The following is a 21,557-nucleotide window of genomic DNA, read 5'->3' as shown; positions in this document are numbered from 1 at the left end:
CCAGTATTACCCTCTTAATAATTGAAAAAGTAATGAGCATCAAGGATATAGTTTTTATACCCATAACTAACTTATCTGACACACCTAGAATATTCTACCCACTAAGAATAAAACACACATTATTGAAAAAACACACAGGAAATATTTTGAAGAATAACTCAATCAGAAAAAAATTTAAACACAAATAAAAATATTCATAGGATGCATTGAAAACATGGCTTAAAATAGAAACTTAAAGTAGCAAATACCTATATAAAAAAGAAGGACATTCACAAATTTTCATCTTAAAAAAATCAGAAGGAGCAAATTCAACCCAAAATCAGGCAGAGGAAGAAAAAGATTAAGATCATAGTAGGATTCATTAAGTGACAAAGAAAACATTTTAAAAAGCAAATTAATAAAGATATTTCTTGAAGAAAAATTTTTTAAAAGTTGATAAAAATTTAAAAATAAAAAAATCTAAAATTAGGGAAGATCATCACCAATGTTAAAAATTAATAACACTTTAAGGAAATATTATGAACAGTATTGTGCCACCACATAGATAATTGAGATGAGATTTCCCTGGGAAATATTTCTCGTAGCACAATACTTTCAAAAGTGACTCAAGAAGAAATAAAAAAACTTAATAAACCTTTAAGAATACACAGAAATGAGAATTTAAAAAAAAAATTACCAGAATAAAAAGTTCTGTCCAGACAACTTTACTGGTAAATTCTATCAAATATTTTAAAAAGAAATATATCAATTTTACACAAATGTTTTTATTAAATATAGTAATAGGAATGCCTCTAAACTCATTTCTTGAGACCACTATGAGTGGTATGGTAGACAGAAGTCTAATGAGTCCTTCCCTCAAAATTTCCTAATCTCATTATTCAAACAATAATTTAAATCTTTGCATGAATGGATTTTATAGGATGTAATTTAGGTCCCAAATCAGTTGAATTTAAAATACATAGTATAACCAGGTAGGATGGCTGTAATCACACAAACCTTTTCAAAGAAGAGATATTTCCAGTTAGTAGTAGAAGGAGAATCCAAAGAGATGGCTCCTATTGGCCTTGAGGAAAAAAGCAACAACTCTGTTGTAAACTGCAGTTAGAAAGGGGCAGCCTTCTAGATGTTAAGAGTCACCTTCTGCTTATAGCCAATAAGAAAATGGGGAACTCAGTATTATATACTATAACATCAAGGAAGTGGATTATGCCAACAACCTATAAGTTTAGAAAGGGACCAAAGCTTCAGATGAGGATCATTTCACCAGCAAACGACCCAAGTTCAGTTTATGAACAGAGAGGGGATTCAGCTAACTCATGTGAGACTCATAAGGATTTGTGTTGCATTGTTGCTAATCTGAACATGAAGTTAAAAAAAATTTCCACAGTATGAAAAATAATTAAAGACATAGATTTAAATGTAACAAAAAAAATGTAAAAAGTTTAGACCTGAACAACAAAACATTGTTGAAAGAAAATATAATTTATCTAAATAAAATGGTACAATGCCCCCTGTTGATGAATAGGAATATGTAATATTGTTAAACTGAAAATGCTTACAAAATGATCTATAAATTAAAAGTAATCTTTATCAAAATTCTGTCAAGCTTTATTTGTAAAAATAAGTTAATTCTAACATGTACATGGAAATGCAAAAGAACTAAAATTGAACTAATTTTGAAAATGAAGAACAAAATTTGAGGACTATATAATTTCAAAATTTATTTTAAAACTCTAAGAACCTAGATCAGGCAAAGGACAAGAGCTTCTGGTCACAGTTATGAAAATAAACAAAACTAAATGGAAACAATTCATGGAACTGGAAAAAAAAACAAAACAAAAATGTGGTCTACAAACACATTGGAACACAACTCAACAATAAAAGTTATGAAAGACTGATAAATGCAACAACATGGCTGAATTTCAAAAGCATTATGTTAGTTGAAAGAAGACATCTAATATGCTATATTAATTTTATTTTGTATAAAATTTCCAGACAATAAAAATACAGGAGGGCTGGGGATATAACTCAGTTGGTAGATTGCTTGCCTCATATTCACAAGGCTCTGGGTTCAATCCTCAGCCCCATAAAAGAGAGAGAGAGATAGAGAGAGAGTTAGAAAGTAGATCAGTGGTTGCCTGGTCTTGTTAGCAAATTGACTTTGACTACAAATAACACAAGGAAATAATTTTACATGCTACAAATGCTCTAAAACTGGATTTAAATAATGTTTACACAACTATAAATTCAGTAAAAATCACTGACCTATACATTTAAAATAGCTCAATTTTCTAATTACTAAAATCGACATAAAAACTTAAAAACAAAGTAAAAGCCCCCTTTAATCCTTATTTTAACATCTACTTTAAATACTATTTTAGATTTTTATTTCTTTTCAGCAGTTTCATATATTTGAAAGGATTGATATTTTATAATTATCTAGTCTTATAGGTCTTCCCCCAAAAACCAAATAGAATATTAATTTTAAAAAATCAAACTCATTTTTTCCTTGCAATTATCATAAAGGTCTACTGAAACTTTAGTATGGCTAACATATAGGTTTTGGGCATCTTATTTTCCCAAATCTTGGAATACTTTGGTATTACATTAGGAATCATTTCATCATTACTTGCCAATGATTACTATTTTTGAAGTATTGAAATTACAGTAAAATGAGCACAGGACCTGCACATTCATCTATTTATTCTCATCCCTAATTGTCTAATAGTGTAGACTAACATAGGATTTCCAGAACTTTACGCAGTATCCCTCTTTCTAATCCCAACTCCTTGGCCCTGGTCCCTGACCATTCTGCACTTCAGTGGTGATAGCACTATGATCTGCCCAGGTCCGCTTGCCCAGTACGTGGGAGACTTTTCAGAATGCTCTTACATTCTCACTCCATATCCAATTGATAAGTGTATCCTGCTAAATCCATCTCTTAAATACCAGTCTTATCCCTTCCCTCCCATTGTCTATTTTCATACTGAAGCTACCATCACCTCTCTTCTGGTTTCCAGAAGTAGACTCACAGCTGTGTCTACAGTCATCTTTCAAAGATATGGACATAATTCTCTCTGCTTAAAATTAGTCGAATGCTTTCCACTAAGTTTTGAATAAATTCTGAAGTCTTTAAAATGACTTAAGACCTGATGTGATTTTAGTAATTTACCACTTCATCTGTGGACACTCTTTCCCGCTCTTTGTATTCTCTTCTATATGCTTTTCACCTAACTGCAGGCTTTTTATACTTGCTGTTTCCTTAACCCAGATGTTCATTTTCACCATCTTCCTCTGGTTGTCCTTCAGATCTCAGGTGAGATCTCCCTTCCTCAGTGACATTTTCCTAAACCCAATCACCCATCTCCGCTGTGTGATCTCTTATTACCATTCATTTTTTCCTCTGGAGTGTTTTTTGCAAATGTGCTTAAGTAATTAATTGAATGACTTATTGTTTAATGTCTGTTTCTCCTACTAAAATGTGAGCTTCAGAGAGCTTACACACAACTTCTAAGTTTCCATTCCTGTGTGCTAGAAAGTTAGGGGTGCAGTTGGCTAGAATGAGAAAATGATAAGAATTTTCACATCAAGATGGATGATGTTTGTCCTCAAAAGCCCTAGATCATTGGCATCTTTCCCAATATGCATTCCAGTGAAAATCCAGGAGATTGTTTCCTGGCAAATACGCAGAAATTTCTTATATGTTCAATCAGAAAAAGAGCATAATCTAAAACCTACTTTATTTTACAGTTTTCTGCTTAATATTCAATAACAAATTAAAAGTAACAAATACCAATTGTTGATATAGCAAATGTATATCAAAACTGCTATTTTAGACTAGGAATTTAGATCAGGGATTTCAGAATACTTTATTGTAATTAAAAATGATTTTTCTCATTGTGAAAAATATATATTTGGAAACAGAAAATTTGGCACCTTATTACTATATTCCACTTGTAAAATATGTCATATTTATAAAAGACATTCCTCACCAAATTATACTGAAGAATTGAATAACATTAAAAAATTCTTTATAAATTCTGAAATATAGATGTTAGTTACTATGTGTAGCTATAAATGGAGCAGGGATCAGAGCTCAGGGAAATAATTCTATTTTACATCCCCAATGGACTCAGACTTGAAACACATTTATGAAACTGCTGTCAATATCTTCTGTGGGAGTTCTAAGTAGTGTGTTAGAAATATATTATTAAACACAGGAAATTTTTTATTCTCAGAAATTATGTGCATACAGCTTGACTTTTCCACAAATTGTGAATTTACACACCTCTAACATCACATATCAGCTATTTAAATTACAAAACACAAATGAAACTTTTGTCATAACACTCAAGTATATGTGCATATAAATATACACAAATATGCTATTCTGTTCATATACAGTTCAGTTCAACTGAACCGAATCAAGGTGTTTTTCCCCCTTTCAAGCCAGAGACAGGGTGCTAATTGGCCTACCTATAAACTTCAGAATTCAATGGCCCTATGGGATATTTAAATGGCTTGGTTAATGAGGGAGTAACACTATTAGTGCAGAACCTAATGTTTCTAACTATTAATATTGACTGCTGTTTCAGATTAGAGAATATAAAAACAGCTACATTAATCACCAGTCTATCTTAGGAGTATATGCCAGGGATGTGAGGAGAAGGATAAATTCATAAGTATTAGGTCCTCTTCCTCACAAAATGTCTGAACTACTTTATTTTTATCCGAGCAATGATGCAAAACCAAGGCACTGGTCAGTCCCAATGCTTTTATAGAATCACTTCAGGAGAAAGCTTGATTTCATACACCTCAGCCCTGCTTCTGATTCTTTATTTAAGATGCACCCAGACATTTTGTATAAATGTTGATGATAAGCTTCAGCAGTTATTTTGGGGATAGAAGATGAAGGTTTGGAACAGGCCAGATAAATTAATGAATATCTAAACTTCTAGCAGGAATATAGGAGCTGACAGCAGCAAAATTACAGAATCAGAGAAGCCAAAAACATTAAATTGGAACTGGATGACATCCTTAGGACCAAGATTTTAAAGGGTGGCATGGAATCTTCTGCATATCAAGTTAGTAATCAGGTCAAATTGCAAGTGAATTCACCTCCTATGTAAAACTTTGGAATTCCCACAGAGAGGACTTGGAAGGCAAAGGTATCCCTAGGTGAGCAGTCAGAGCACCTGATTCCTGTATAATTACATGGAATGAGAATTTGATACATGACAGTAATTACCTAGCTGAAGGTGCAATTAGCTATTTGTGACCTCATTCTGAGTGGCAACTAATTAACCCTTAATGTCAAAAATGTCAACCTTCATCAAGACACCAAAGAGAAGTACTACACGATCAGCTAATACTTGTTCCAACCTATTAATGGTTGAATCTGTCATTAGAAATGTGAATATTTCATTTTTACATCAGCATTTATGTTAAGATGTGGATTATGCTCCATTTCTTTTCTTTTGAGGCTTCATTTTCCTCCCTTTGTGTGCATAAAAAAATTCTTTTATAAAGTAGGAATAACCTTTTATATCCATATATAATAATCATGTCTAAGATAAACCTCAATCAGAGATATATAAAGAAATATAACTTTATAGTGGTATGTGATTGGTCATGGTTATGAAAATGTCATAGAATTTGAAAAGACTTGTAACATTATCATTGTCATCAATACCTCTCATTTATTGGCCACATTGGAAACTGACTCTGATACCATGTTCTTATAAATGCTGAAGAAATAAAAAACTAGTTCTGGGGTTATACTTGGAAATAAATATTCTTTTTAGATAACTGGCCCACTGTTCCTGCTAGTTTCTTCTTACTGTTGTTGTTTATTAGTAATAAAATCATGAGACTTGAAAATCTACTTGATATATATGACTTTACTTCAAATACAGGAAAGCGCTGTGCTTTTTCTTCACAATACTAGGGTTCATAAGAGTAATTTCAAAGACAACCTTACAAATAATTAGCATGAACCTATAGCCATTTGTTCTGAAATAAATCCAATTATTAAATAAGATCAGTGTGGCAAATATTTGTTTTTAAAATTGAAAAGAAAACCTACTATTGAATTTCATTGTTTTGAATTCACCACTGAAAAAGTATGAAATGTGTTGCTGAAATTCTGTCAGGTATTGGATTCTTCTACTCCTCCTTCAAGGTCATTTCAAGGATCTAAACTTAATCTAGGTAATTTCATTTTTTTTTTAATAGGGACCAAACTATTTTCTCAAGCACCTTACAATCTCATCATTCTGGAAGAGCAGGTGCAAAGCAAAAAAAAAAAAGTGCCTAACAAATGTCACACCATATTCTTTAACTTCTATGTGTGGCACTTCAGAGATCTGATCTTTTTACCTGGAAGATCAGAAAAGCTGATTACAACTTACCCAAAATAATATTGACACTTCTTGTTTAAAATTATTCTAAAACCTATTTCAACTTATAAGAGCAAACATGCATTTTGATTTCCTTTAATACATTCTAATTTTTGTACTATGTATAGTATTTGTGTGTTTTGTGTGTGTGTGTGTGTATATATAAATGCATTTCATAGCATCACAATTTCTCTGCAGGTGGCAGAGGAAACCACATAAAGGTGCCATATTCAATTCAAGATGAAAAAATACCTCCATAGATTCCATAACCTTTCAAAGTAGAAAGACATCTCTAATACTGATTTAAGAACTTGATTTCACTTCTTCAGAATAATTAACTACAAGAATTTCTGGATTATATAATAACTCTACTTTTGAGAATTCCCATAATGTTTTCCATAGTGACTGCATCATTTTGCATTCCCAACAACAGTTTATAGGGGTTCCAGAGTTTCTACACATCCATAGCAACACCTATAGTCTTTATCCGATATTTTCAGATGATTAATAACACTGAACATTTCTGAGAGATTTGTATATTTTCTTGAGAAATGTCCATTCAAGCCCTTTGCCCAATATTCATTAGGTAATTGTTTTTTTTTTAGCTACAAACCTTTATTTTTTAAGTATATTTTACATATTGACCCATTATTGAATATGTGTTTTTAAAATATTTTTTTTTGTCTTGGGGCTGGGATTGTGGCTCAGCTGTAGAGCGCTCACCTAGCATGAACGTGACCCGGGTTCGATCCTCAGCACCACATAAATATAAAGGCATTGTGTTGTGTCCATCTACAAAAAAGATATTAATCTCTCAAGGTGCTTTACCACTGAGCTACATCCCCAGTCCTTTTAAATTTTTGTTTTGAGACACAGTCTTGCTGAGTTAAGGGAGTTCTCACTAAATTGCTGAGGCTGGTCTCAAACTTGCCATCCTCCTGCCTCAGCTTCCTAAGTGGCTGGGATTACAGGTGTGCACCACCATGCCCAACTTTTTATTTACTGTTGCTTTACTGAGTGAGTGATTTACAGCAAACTTCACTTTTATTAAACAATTTGTCGAGTTTTACCAGTGTTTATACTCATATAAACATTTTTGCAATCAAGATAAAAAGACATATCCATTATCTCTAATTCTTACCACAAGTCTTTTTATAATCCATCTTCTCATCTTCCCTGACTCCCAACCACATTTGTAGGTAACTACTAATTTCCTTTTTGTCAATATACATTAACTTTACAGTTTTACATACAGGGAGTGATACAATACTTAGTTTTATTTTCTAGGGTCTTTGATTTAGCATAATCATTTTGAGATTCATCCTTAATGTGATGTTAATAGAGTTTCATTTTATTCCTGAGTGATATTCTGTTTAATCTGTCACTTTTGAAATGTACCATTATCATTAGCAGGTTGATTTCACTGTGCCACGTATGGCTATTTAGTCTGATGCATTCCCACATTTATTTTTTGTTGTGTGTGTTCTTGGTGTCATATCCATGCAATCATTGCCAAGGCCAACAGAAGGAAGCTTTGCCTCCATGTGTTCTAGGAGTTTACAGCTTCAGGTGTGAAGTCTTTAACCCATTTTGTGTTGAATTTTGTGTATGGCACAGGTGATGAATTCAACTTTATTCTTTTGCACACAATGTCCAGATTTCCCAACATTTATTGAAGAGGTTGTCCTTTCCCTATTGTGTAGTCTTGGTACTGAGATCAGTGGACTGTAGGTAAGTTGATTTATTTATGATAAGTTTTGCTCTGATGGCCTGCATCTGTCTTCATGCCAGTTTTAATTACTGCAGCTTTATGATATATTTTGAAATCAGGAAGTGTGAGGCCTCTATCTTTATTTTTTCCCAAGATTGATATGGATTCATGGTCTTTTGTGGTTCTCTATAAACTTTTGAATTATTTCTGTGTTTTTTGTTATATTTTTTGTATCTCCTTAAAAATTGCCATTCATTTTTTGCCACACTATTTACAATAGAAGGAAAAAAAATCTAACACTGACAGAAAAATATATAAAGAAAATGGAGCATACACATATAATGAAATGTTATTCAGCCCTAAAGAAGAAATTATGCAACAATATAGATGAAACTTGAAGATATTATCCTAAATAAAATAAGCCAGTCCATAGAAAGACAAATTCTTTATGAATCCATTTATATGAGATATCAAAAATAATCAAATTTATAGAATCAAAAAGAAGAATGGTGATTGCCACAGACTGGTGGGAAGGGAAAGTAGATAAGTAACTAATCAAATCAGAAGTGAAACAAGATGCATAAGTTTAAAGATCCATACAATATTATGCATACAGTCTCTTTCTGAAAATGTGTTAAAAGGCAAATTCATGTTAAATGTTCTTACCACAGCAAAATGCATTTTGAAAAAAGAAGGTAAAGCCTCTTGTATAGATAGTAAATGAGTGAAAACAAAATGTTTTTTTAAAACCTCCACTTCTTGACTAATTAAAAGCAAAATAAAACCCTTGCTTGATAAATGAAACAAAGTCACATGATTGTAGTAGACACTCTGTGTCCAAGGGGTTATTACATTCTGATTTTCCATTTGTTTAGAAACACAAAACTACAGAACACAGATGGTAAGCTTAGCAACCATAGTGGCACAAACAACCAGCTATTTTCAATGCTTGTTTTAGCTTTCATGTCCACACCTCTAAGGCCCACACAAAGCAGATTGGCGGCCCAGTCACTTACCCTTTCTGCTCCTTTCAACAATGGGAGGTTGCTCAGAATTCTGAATTTGGGCCAAGCACCACCACTCAATGGGCTTGTCTAGTCTCTTATTCCAAATTATAGTTGTTTACTCAAACCCTTATATTTCCATGTAGTAGTGTGCCAGCCAAGGGAGAAATTCACACATGAAACATGCATCCAAACAGTTGATTTTGGCAATATAATTGAATTACGTAGAATAAATCTGTAAAGCCTGTGCAGATTCATATATTTTACATGAATGAATGTCATTATTTCATCCATAAGGTCTTCAATATTAGTTCATTCTATTTGCATGTTTCTCAGAATTGTTTACTGGCTCAATATTTCAAAACACTAGCTGTGAAATTTCATTATACTGAAAATATTTTAATTAGAAGGAAACTTTGTCACTGGTGAGAAATTATAAATCATTTCAAAAGTAACAATTAAAGAGCTTAGTAAGTTTAGTGGATACTACAATATTATACAGGTAAATTTCTGCATTATTCCAACTTCCAAATATCTAACAACATTTTTAAAATTAATAGTCTAACAATCTCTTTTTAAAGTAATGTTTCAAATTATAGAAATACAATTTACACTTTTGTAGTGCATGTTGTAGTAAAGGAGATGGCTTTTAAATGTAGGTAGCTACAAATATTTCCTTTGCAAGTAATAATGGAGATATTTTAAAAGGTTCCAAAATTTAACAAAAAGAAAAGTCACTATAACTGAAATATAGAAAATGTCTTATTACTTTCTTATGTGGAATATACCACAGTTCTGTTCTCATCAGACAAAATCCAAATACCATAAAACCCTTTATATACAATAATAATAGAAATGTAGGTGAACACATACATTCCTATTGCTATATAAGACTTTCTCATCTGTTACTATGTAATTGTTAATATTCATAAGAGTGTTTACTCTTAGAAAATATTTATATTTTAATTATATTTCAGATAGTCAGAGGGAACCATTCAAGGAGGTTGTAAATTTTGAAAAACAAAAAACATGGAAGATTATCAAAGTGGAAACAGTATGCTTTTTAAATAGAGAATAGCTGGTTTCCTTAAAACTCTCATATATACATGATGAAATTATTAAACAAAGCAGCCAAATTGGGACACTAAATATTAAATATATAAATTCATATAAGTCTCAATTTAACTGAGATTCACACCAAAGAAAATCAAAACACAAGCGAAAACCACAAACATTATGTTCATGTTTACAGTATAGTTATTCTTTTTCTTTTATTAATTTTTTTGTGGTGCTGGTATCAAACCTAAGGCATCATGCATGCTGGAACAACACTATACCACCAAACCACACTCTTAAACCATATTTGTAGTAGTTTTTTAATAATCCAACCTAAAAACTATCCAAATTTCCATCAATTGTGAATGGAAAAACAACTTGCATTATAAACCTACAGTTATTTTTCAACAATAAATGATGAAGTACTGATTGATACACTTTACAACATGGAACAATTTTGAAAAGCCACTTGTAAATGAACACATATCCTGTGATTTTTTTGTTCTTTTCAAATACAGAAAGCTCAAAGTTGGCGAATCCATAGTGACAGAAAGTTTTAAAATGATAAATGACTGGTTAGGGTTGGGAGTAGAACAGAGAAAATGTGATGGCTAAAACCATTAAAACCATTAAAAGGGCTGGGCATTGTGGTGCACACCTGTAATCCCAGTGGCTTGAGAGGCTGAGATAGGAATATTATGAGTTCAAAGCCAGCTTCAGCAACAGAGAGGCACTGAGCAATTCAGTGAGACCCTGTCTCTAAATACAAATGCCAAATCCCCAGGGATACAGCTTAGTGGTTGAGTGCCCCTAAGTTCAATCCTCAGTATCCCTTTGCAAAAAAGAAAAAAAAACTTCAAAAATATACTTTAAGTGCATATATTTTATGTATGTGAATTATGTATCAAAAAGATTTCAAGTAAGTGGATAAAGCCAGAAAAAATAATATTAACTAAAAACAAAAGTAAAAGAAAAAAAACAAGAACAAAAAACCACCCTTTCCACTAACTTATATTTCTATCATCTAATAGGAATAATCCCAGTGCTTCTGAAACAAGAAATTAGGAGCCATAACTACAAATGTTCATTATGTCTCCCACTTAAGTTTAGCAATCACAAAAGGGAAAGAAACAATGTTGGAGTCAAATATGAACTACTGAGCTCACTTTCAGCATATAAGTGATTTATAAATGTCTTCATCAGAACAAAATGAGAATAACCATAACTTACTCAGGCTTTTCAAATCTGAATTCCTGTTGCAAACCACCATGAAAAGTGCCCCTGCCTCCTGCCCCATAACAGAAATCTCTATTGTAACATGCTTCTTTATTCACTAATTTTCCAACAAAATTTCTCTTTCCCACTTATGATGTTTGGAGATTCCACCTTTAGGGTCCACAAACTTCCTCTCCCATTTTTATTTTCTTTCCATTTTTTGACCACAAATATATATTATATATAATAATATATATTCCAACCATCTCTTGGGGTCATTCTCTAAGGATGATAATTAAAAGTAATATCTAATTCTTTATCTCTTTTGGAAATAACTGAATTAGTTCTAAATATTTAGTAAATCATATCTAAATGTTTAATATATTTAATTGATAAGGTATATATGTCATATGTCCAAAAATATTTAAAATTCTTCAAGGATAGTGACTGTGACTTAATTTTTCATATTCCATAGAAGAAATATATTAATTAGGGCACAAAGATTTACAAAATGGGTGAGTTGGTAAATAAATGACTACTAGTGGTTTAACTGGGGAAATAATATCACTTGAAAGCTGATTGGCTCCTTTGACATCAGATTCAAAAGTTATTGATTCCCTAGAAAACCATGAAGAAAAATAACCAAAAGAAATTAAGACCAAAAATGCTGGACATTATCTCCTGTGGCATATCAGAGCACCAGTGAATCTAATATACTTAGAGCATAACGAAAGTATCATGTACACCACAAAATCAGTTTGGGGTACTATACTCATAATTTATTCATGAGGCTGACCTTTATATTTAGGAATTGCTTCAGTCCTCATGCTCAAATATTTATCTTGAACATGCTGTCATCATCCATAGTTCGATGTCACAGAAATCAGTTGTGATCAATTCAAAACCTCTCTAATTGTGCTAAGACACACAAAAGAGGGGTGACCCATAATCAAATATCCTGAGGTCATAACTCAACAGGCAACAGTGTGGATACAGATTTTAGTCAAAAGAATATTTCCTCAGTCATTAATAGCTCATTATTCAAAGTGAGGGAATGGGAATTTAGTATGTGTTAGATGATTTTTTGTTCTGTTTGTAGACTCAGCAATCTATAAGAAAATGTAACTGTTCCAACAATAAACAAACTCATTACATGGGAGAATTCTAACCTACTTATTCTCCTGTGTTTATCATACATTTAGTAAGCTTCAACTTCAACTTCAACATTCAGTTTTAAAAATAAAGGGTTTGAGAGGCTAAAAGGGATTTAATTTCAAGATATTTCTTTTCTTCTCCATAAAGTATCTTAGCAGGATAAGAAAATCTAGGCATATATATATATATATATATATATATATATATATATATATATATGTGTGTGTGTGTAATATAAATTCATATATATATATATATATATATATATATATATATAAAATATATAAATGCTGGACATTATATATTATAGTAAAATATATATATTACCATGTAGTAACATGTAATATATGTGAACACACATTAAATTAAAAATATATGTATATGTTGATAAAATATATGTATATGTTGATACAGGTACATTTATATAGATATCTACATCAATACCTAAATAAATTAATATGTAGTACATATTTATAACATATAAATAGCTTTTAAGGTCATATAAAGGCCTTGTAAATGGTCTTTCATGGTTTGAAACAGTTTGTCTATACTTTGTTACTTGAAATCAGAAGCACCTTAAGTGTCTTTTTGTTGCAGAAGGAAACGTTAGAAATATGATTTTCGTGTTTAAAAAACACAATCTCTACTGTTTTGTTTTTTGTTTTTTTTGTACCAGGGATTGAACTTAGGAGCACTTGACCACTGAGCCACATCCCCAGCCCTATTTTGTATTTTATTTAGAGACAGGGTTTGAGTTGCTTAGTACCTCACTGTTGCTGACGCTGGCTTTGAACTCGTGATCTTCTAGTCTCAGCCTCCCAAATTGATGGGATTATAGGCACGTGCCACTATGCAAGAGTAGTTACATATACATGTCCTAGGATATTTTTAGAATACTGTTATCTTTGAAATATTTCTTACCAATTATTTATGAATAAAAAAGCTGTTTTGTATTTCTTTTAAAAATCAGACTTTCAAAATAATAAAAATGTGCAAATAATTCCCAAAAATTCCTGGAAAAAAATTCTGTCACCAAAATTCAACAACTGGAACTTCTAAGGAAAAGACCCATTTGGGGCAATATTTTTTTCCATTTTATAATTTTCATTAATACTTTCAGTTTAGTCAATTGCACTGTGTTTAAGAGCACAATCTCTGAAACAGAACTGCCTTGAGATAAGCCTAGCTCTAATAATAACAGGTGTGGGACTGTTACTTCATCTATAAACTCTAATAATGACATTTTTAGTGCATAACATTAGTGCATAAAGTCGGGCGCAGCTTGGCATAAAGTCCCAGCAGCTCAGGAAGGTGAGGCAGGAGGATCTTGAGTTCAAAGCCAACCTTAGCAAAAGTGAGACACTAAGCAACTCAGTGAGACTCTGTCTCAAAATGAAAGACAAAAAGTAGGGCTGGGGATATGGCTCAGTGGCTCAGTGACCCGGGCCCCTGAGTTCAATCCCCAATATCCAAAAAAGAAAAAAAAATGAGTGCATAATACCCGTTTTAGTCAACATTTTTGCTGCTGTGACTGAAAGACCTGAAAAAAACAATTTTAGAGGAGAAAAGGTTTATTTGGGGGCTCATGAGTGCAGAGGTTTTGATTCAGAGACAGCAAGCTCCATTTCTCTGAGCTTGAAGTGAGAATATCACTTTGTGGAAGAGTGTGGTATAGGAAAGTGGTTCACATGATAATTAGCAAAAGAGAGAGACTAAGCTCAGTTCAACAAATATACACCTAAAAGGTAGACCCCCAGTGACCCGCCTCTTCCAGCCACACACTACCCACCTTCAGTTACCACTCACAATTAATCTCACTAGGGGATTAATGCACTGATTTCGTTAAGGCTTTCATAACCCAGTCATTTCAGCTCTGAGTATTCTTGCATTGTTTTATCCATGAACTCCAGGGGACATCTCACATCCAAACCATAACAATATCCCTTTTGACTTTCTTACTTAGCAGAAATTTGAGTTTTTGCTGATCATATGAATATCTCCCAGAGTTAAATTCATAGGTTTCCTTGCAACCAAGAGTAATCATATGTGGCTGAATTCAGATCAATAGTATAGAAAAAGCAACGAGAATTATTTCTAGATCTCCCCTTAAAAACAGGTAACTTGCCTGTTTTTTTCTGTTTGCCTCTGTTAACTAGTGAGAAATCAGTAATAACTGAAGCAGATGCATATGATGGAGAAATGGAAGCTGCCTATGAGGATGTCAGAACCATTGCCCTGGTCTGGGTGTCTGTGTGATGACACAGAGTAGGGCCTGTATCTCCAGCCAGATTTTTTGAACAAGAGGAAAAAATGCCTATCTTCTTCAGGTCATGTAATTTTGTTGTTGTTTTTTTTTTTCAGAAGCTTAGTCTGTACTTACTTAATAATATATTACTTCATAGTGTATACCAAGTGAAAAACATAATATATGAAGCACAAAGAGCAACACCTGGAAAATACTAAGTTTTATAGAATTGTTTGCTATTATCATTTTAATTATTATTATCAATTTTTAAATACCAAGCAACCAAAAAAATACCACTGTACTGAGAACTCAGAATGATTTATTATTGAATAGAATCCCAACACCCATGATTAAGTACTTACACTTTACTTATGTAATAATGACCCAGATTCATCTTATTTCTCACCATAATACAAAAGACAGGGAAAATAAAGTAAGATTATTTTGAAAAATAGCATTACATTTAATTTATTCTGTTCTTTCTCTTTTTCTAATAAATTCAGAAAGCAAGAGAAAATTAAAATAAAGAAGGACTTGATTAATAATGTGGTCTTTGGACTTAGCTCTAAAACTTACTGCCTGACAAATCATTTAAATTAGCTGAATTTCAGATTCTCAGATTTTCAGATTCTCAGGTTTTCAAATTCAGTAAGATGATAGCAGTAATAGTACCTTATTTAGCTGCCATTTCACTGCTTCCTCCCATCTTTTTCAGTTCCTCACCAATGTGTAGCAGCCACAACTTCTCTAGATTCCAACAATGGGACAGGCTCTTTTAAGCTAATTTTGGTAATCACAGCTCCCTTGCTGCAGAGATGGGTACACACGTAATCTAAGCCAATAAACATACTGCATCTGTGGCCACTGGTGTATGTGTGTACAGGGGCAGGGTGGTTTAGGGAGGGTAAAATTCAAATGAAGCCTAGTATATATGATGGTATGCAGAGTATCATTGCCTTTTTGTCCCCAAGATGCAAAAGAAATGAGAGCACTAGCTCTTGCTTGAAGTCGTTATAGAAAGCCAGTACAAAGATAAAATTCACACATAAACAGTCTAGATAAATTTATGAAATCAAGACTAGAGTGCTTAGTGACCCAATCAAACTCTAGATTTTTCAGTCTTGTAAATGGCCTTTAAAGTTTGAACTAGTTTGCTCTGGGTTTTATTGATAGCTAAAATCATTAGTATATTAACTCTTATTATACTTTGGTATGAATATTGTTGGAAATACTGATTTGCCTATTTTACCAGCCCAATCACTAAAAGTTTTTATAATAACCATGGAGTAGACACATTTATATGCCTCAAGATATTTTTGGAATACAATTATCTTTGAAAGGATTCTCAACAATATTTATATAGAATAAAGTTGCTCTGTGTCTCTTAAAAAATTACCATATGTGCTTTTCAAAATACCAAATATTATGTTATATCCATTATAAGACATCTAGAATATCACAAACTGCCCAAACAAACAGGAGGAGGTCACCTGAACAGTATTTTTAAATTTTATATTTCACACATTAAACACCATTGTATCATAAATCAAACTAAATCTAACTATAGTTCTCACATTTTTAGCTGTTTGGGGCAGTAAAGAAATCTCCTGCCTAAACTTGGAACGGTTGAAAATGGCCAGTTATAAACTTTGCTTCTGAAACCATTCAAAAAGAACTCAAACTGGGTAAGCAAAGCACAGAATAATATTAAATGCCTTCTATAAAATGGCGAAATGCAAGATAAAGAGCAGAGGGTTACTGGGAGAAAGGAAGCTTGGCTTTAATTAAAATGGAGCCTTGGGAGTTAAAATGTAGCTATTTCTAAAAAGGACAAATCCAGAGGGTGAAATTTCTATGAGGCATAATCATAACCTTTGGCTGAACAGTGCACCAGGAGAATGCTTTAACAGACATGGTCTCATGGCTAACAGACACCTGGCACACACAAAGAACTTCCCATCACAGGTATTAGAATCCAGGCATCTCTTAAAAGCACAGAGGAAAAGTGCATGTAATGACTGTGCTTTTGTCCTTTGATGAACTGACCAACTCTGCTGACCACTGCAGGCTATGGTGTAAAAGTAGCATTGCTTACAGATAATAAGTAACACATTAGGAGAATTTCAGGTGGGGAGAACCCAAGTGTAATACATGGAAATATAAATATTAGTTTGCTTAATAGGTTAAAAATTACATATAATCTCAATATAGTGCAAGTCCATCACATAGAAAAGTAGCGTTAGTAAGAGTAAATGGCATATTATATAGAAATAAAATGGTATAAGACAATGACACATTTGAAAGGACTGGAAAAAAGAAGAATTTCTTTCATTTTTAGTTTGAAAACCTTGGGTTCTAAATTTACTTCTAAGCCTGACATTTTCTGACTCCACAATAAAACCACTCTTAATTTTATGGTATTCATGGTAAAAGTAGGCATCTCTATCTCTTAGACTTGCTGAGGATTAAGGAAGAAAATGTAAGTAAAATATTTTCAGTATAAAAAAAGTCCACATAATGTTGATGTTAAATCATTCACTGAATAGAAATAAAAGGTCATTATAGGTATGATGGTTAAGGGAGGATGGCTCTAACAGTAAAACACCCAAATATTTTAGTACTTTGAAATAACACTTTATTTCTTAGTCAAATAATAGCCCAGAGTAAGCTGTTCAAGTTTACAAACAGTTCTACTCTACACAAATATTCTTGATCCATGATCACAAGAGCTCTACACTGAATAATTCCTGATTTACCAGCAATTTTAGGCATCCATACTCAAAATGGAAGAAAGTAAAAATCACAAGGAAGTTCTTCATAAGAATACTTTATGGGCTAGGCTGATCTCATCCATTGTGAAGTGCCCCAAAAGGAGGAATATGGTGTACATCCAGTGGTCTTTGCTTTAGGCAGCTCTTCTAGCTTTCAAAATGCTATGTTCCACTTTCTTTCTATAGAAAGTACAAAACCAGTCTCTCCCAGGGAAGAAAATCCAAAGCCCCATTCAGTACTTGCTTTCTTATCTAAGTCTAGAGTGTCTAGATGATTTGAAATCTTCCTCAGCAGGTCTGCTCATAGCTCCTCATAGTCTAAAAAAATAAAAGTAAAATATACGTTCTTTGATCCATCCCTCTCAATACCCAACATGAATAAAACAAAGTAGATACAAAGACAAGAGCAGTAATTGCTTCCATTTTGAACAAGGAAAATCAGGAAAAAAGTTCCCAGACTCAGCATCAATTGACTCCTACAAGGTTCACAGTGACAAATTCCTTCACTGGAAGTGGGGAAGAGTCCAACCAGATTCTACTGCATGGTTAGTTTATCATGGTTCTTTATTCTTTCTCATCCTCTTAATTTCTTTGATCTTTCAGGTTGGGTAAAGTTTGGGTATGATGAACATTCTTTTGTTTTGTTTTGTTTTTAACTTATGCTTGCTATAGGGCTCAGTCTCCATTTTGTTTCACAAAGCAGTTTTCACTTTTATCTTCTAGAATTTAGGTTCATTTGTCAATGGTTTTCCCAATGATTTACGGCTTTTAATGTCAAGGATCTTGCATTTTCTTGAATCTTTGTACAAAAATCATCCAATTCCCTCTTGAGCTTACTGTTTTTGTGACACCCTGCCAAAATTCAGGTTACCGACACATAGCCACCTTCTGAGTTTTTCCAACTTCCCTCCACAGACATATTATTCTGAGAAATAAATTAATGTACTAGTTATCACAGGAATAATCTACTGAATTTTTGCTATAGCATAACATGGGTAGATTTCCATTCTGCTATAAATATTTGTTTTATCATCCCATGTATGACCACTTATCCACTGCAATGCCTCTTATTATTTTTCATATTTTTTAAAAAATTAGAACTACACCATAATTCAAGTTGTCAACATCATTAAAATAGATAGGACTTGCTATCTTCTAATTTCACTAGACTCCAGACTTTCACTGTCTTAATACATTGGAAATTTATTTTCTTTTTGTTTCACAGTCCTGGTGAAGAGTTAGGTCAACAGCATGCCTTTCTTACTGTAGGGAGGGGAGACCAGAAAACAGTCTGCACTCCTGAAACTAACAGGGTTTGAAGAAATGGGGTGATGGGCAGATCATAATTGAAGGAAAAGTAAGCTTTCTCTTATTTTCATGACAGGAGGTCTGTAGTTTTACAACTTAGAACAAAGAACCCAGTGATTTCTATGGAAGGATACAAGGCTTCTGCAGAGCTAGGAGACAGGGGCTCCATCTTTCTTGATTATATTTCAAAGAGATGGCCCCTTGGTCCCTGAGAAAAACAATTTTTGGTTGTAAAACTGGTAATTAGCTATAAAATATTTGTGTCTCAAAGAATCAAAGAAATAATTCACAATTACAATTTTCTATAGTAAAAGCTATAAGATAGGGAGGTTAAGGGCTTAGATTCTGAAGAAGTCTATTGAAAATTTAGATGAATTGAGGGGAACATCAAGGCCGTGGTCAACGGTCACCCAGGGATAATGTTTAATGACCACTTGTCACCTTTATATGCTAAGGTCCCATTGGGAGGTCAATGGACAAGGTACACAGTATGGGAAAGTTCACTGCCTGTCTTCATCGCTTTCATTCACATGTCATTGAATACTTATTATACATTTAATTAAAATTTAGTAACTTCTCATACCTAACTGCAGAGGAGACTGAGAAATACTGCTGTGTGCACAAAAAAGTGATTCTGATAGTTGAAATCTCTTCCACATACACACACACACACACACACACACAAAGTTCAATATAAGCATATGTGAAAATCTTCCCTTCTTCACATGAAGCAGCAGCAAAGTGGCAAGTGTGTGGTGAGGGGAGTAAATGAGAAATAAAGGTAGCAAGGACTACTAAGTGAAAAGTAAATTGAACCACAACCAAAGGGGTCTATAAAAACAGCTCGAAACCTTTATAGAGTATAGACTTAGATGTTAGGAGAATACTGGAGAAAATCATACATATTTTAGATTAATAATCTTAATATCAGGAACACAATCCAAGTTTAGGTAATGCATACAGAAAAAGATGCTATTTTAAAATCTTAGGTAGATATTTCAATTTCCAACAAGTCTTAAAGAGTACCCAGTTACAAATAATTCACTAAATCACAATTTGTAATAGGAAGAAACCTCTGCTAGAACCTGTGAGAAGAGACCACAGGGTCCTGTTGATTCTACCACCACTGGAAGCAGGAAGCCACCACGAGGGTTAAAGCTACCTCCGAATATGATGGTTCATTATGGTTGCTGCTGAATCACCCAAATATATACTTAGTGCTTGCTTATTTGTGTCACTAGTATCTCAAATCTGGAGTAGATGCACCAAACTGATGGAGAGTGGATCACAGTTTCTTAGTTTAGTTGCAAGAAAATCTTGGAAAATGAATACAGCTGGCTCTCCACATCTCTCCACATCCTGGATTCAACCAAACACAGAAAATATTTGGAAAATATTTATCTGTACTAAACACATGTAGATTTTTTTTCTTGTCACTATTCCATAAACAATCAGTGTAACAAATGTTTACAGAGCATTTACATTGTATCAGGTGTTAAGAAGTAAACTAGAAATGTTTTGAAATATATGAGAAATTATAGATGGGACTTATTCATCTACAATTTTTGGTTATCTATAAGGGGTCCTGGCACAAATCCATTGATTCCCCCCAGATTCTGAAGGACTGACTAATCTATCTGGCATTTTTAAATTTCAGAAAAGATTAATTCTGCCTAGTAATGTAAGAAACTTCACAAATATAACAAATATAGTTAGGGACTGACGTGTCAAAAATGACAAAGAAAGAATGGCAGTATCAACACTAACCCCCTTATGCAGGTTATATGATCCATGCAACTTAGAAGGTCAACCTTTGTTTCAGGAAATAGTTTATGTTTGATGAAATTTTTAAGGTAATTGGTAGAATTTACATTGTATTTAAAGATATAATTATTTAATGAGTCAAACTTTTATTAATAAAAAAAAATACAGAGCTTCTTCTAGCCAAATCCATAGGCTAGAAAAGACCCAAACTTTCCCCAAGGTGTGTTATTTGTTTATTTAAGGGCACTTGGATAAACATTTAGAAGGAAAGTATAATATACTTTTATTCAAAGTAAAGATATTTATATCATGGAGTTTATTGTTTTAATGCAATAACATTTTGTCATCAAATAGACAAATACTAAGATTAGTTTCAGATTCTTGGAAATAACGTGACACAAACAACATTTGAGAAAATGCAACAAGATTTATTTGTCAGTAAGATACAGAGAAAAATCAGGGTGACTAGATCAGTAACCTTTGAGATAGAAACAGGCACAGGCTTCAGGACTCTAGGCACCTCTGGAGAGGGCACAGAGGTACAAGTGATGATATCTGAGTCAGTTTCATCTGAGATTTCTCTGGAAGTTCAAATCCTAATATTTCAGACTTCAAATCCTTAAAAATGGGTCAATTCCAGTCACAGCCTTGCCTGGATAATGGCTGAAGACCTCAATCCTGGGCAGGGGGCATCACATCAGTGTCAGGACTATGCAAACAGAAAAACTAGATTCAAATAAACTTCCTGACCATCATTTTCAAGCTAATACAGCTTGAGCCCAAAACACAAACTCTCTGAACTGCAATCAGAAGTAGTAGGAATTATAGTCATTCACAAGGACTTCAACTATTTGGGCAATGGAGAGGAAAGTAAGTCAGTAAGAAAGTGTGCAGCTTTGATAAAGCAAGTATTATTGAGAACAAGATACA

This window comes from Marmota monax, unplaced genomic scaffold (assembly GCF_021218885.2).
Source record: "Marmota monax isolate L192 unplaced genomic scaffold, Marmota_monax_Labrador192_F-V1.1 WCK01_AAM20220418_F8-fsc00011, whole genome shotgun sequence".
NCBI classification, from domain to species: Eukaryota; Metazoa; Chordata; class Mammalia; order Rodentia; family Sciuridae; genus Marmota; species Marmota monax.
Note: the sequence above shows the minus strand (reverse complement) of the source record.